The sequence below is a fragment of the Anguilla anguilla genome, chromosome 7 (genome assembly GCF_013347855.1).
Source record: "Anguilla anguilla isolate fAngAng1 chromosome 7, fAngAng1.pri, whole genome shotgun sequence".
Taxonomy (NCBI): domain Eukaryota; kingdom Metazoa; phylum Chordata; class Actinopteri; order Anguilliformes; family Anguillidae; genus Anguilla; species Anguilla anguilla.
This window is the reverse complement of record NC_049207.1, coordinates 171,640-173,062: the sequence shown is the minus strand read 5'-3', so window position 1 is coordinate 173,062 and position 1,423 is coordinate 171,640.

Sequence of the window (1,423 nt, the reverse complement as noted above, 5' to 3'; positions counted from 1 at the left end):
GTTACCCAGAAAAACAAAAAAAAAAAAAAAAACTGTGTGTGTGTGTGTGAGAGAGAGAGAGTTTGTGTGTGTGAGTGTATGTGTGTTTGTGTGAGAGAGAGAGAGAAAGAGATAGAGAGAGAAAGAGAGAGAGGCTGTGTGCATGTGTGTGTGTGTAGAGCAGCTTCTCCACTGTGCTGCCAGATGTGTCTGTCTGCAGTGTTCTTACGCTCTCTTTCCCCACAGTCCTTTTGCTTTCTGCGCAGGTATTGGCCTGTTGTCTATTCTTTTTATGTTTGTACCATACAGCACTGCTTCAACACACATCCCACAGAGCCACTCACCTACACTGCTGATTATACTGACTTCCACACACCACAGTTATCTTTTCATTTTTTTGTAAATTTAAGTATTTAAAATAAATTTCAATTTGTTTTCTAAATTCTTCAGTGTGTATCTCCCTTTTAGTCATGGCCATTAAGCCAAGTTGTGGCAGCACACACACACACACACCTGCACACACACGCATACACACACGCACGTACACGCATGCACGCACGCATGCACACACACACACACACGCATGCACACACTCGCCCGTAGGTCGTAAATACACTCGCTCCCTGGAGCTGCTGCAATTTATGCGCTGGGCACCCGATGTGCAGGCGTCTGTCTCCCTTTCCTGTTTACCTCACACACAGACACAGGCAGTGAACAGTGGCTCCTCCCCTTCCTGTTTACTTCTCACACAGGCAGTGAACAGTGGCTTTTATAACCATGTGGAACTGCTGGACTCAGCAGAGCTCCACACAGCACAGTAAAGTACATTGCCTGCTATGTGAAGTCTCATTTTTCTTTTTCTTCTCATTCTTCTCGTCATCCTCCTTTTATTACAGTTCTTAAATGTAGCCAGTGAGATGAGCAAACAGGCTAGTGTGAGGTTTGGAGGCTCCCCAGGGGAATTAGCTCTCTGAGCATATTACTCATGAAAGTGAAAAGCACTCCCCCCGTGTGTGGAGAGTGGGTGTTGTAAGAGGGGCATTGGGACAGTACAGATAGAAGGCAGATTAACTGTTCCAATGCAAGTGCCCTTATTCTTCCTTTATTTTCCCTGGGGTGAGCCAGGTGACCATGTGACCAGGTGACCCCCCTGCTCCCTGTGACCCCTGTGATCCCTGTGATACACACATATACACTTGAGTCTTCCACATGGTTAAGGTTTGAAAGGATAACTAATAATTTCATACAATGCTCTGGCTTCTGCCAGGAAGATCAGTTCTTTATGGTGCTTTAATTGAATCTGAAACTTCAGTTCTAGTTAAATGTTAACTGAACATTCCATGAATTCGTACAGGAAATATGAGACATTCATTCAACCACAATATAAATTCAGCAAATAAACACAAGACAAAGCAGTTAAGCATACAACCAGATCTGAGCATGA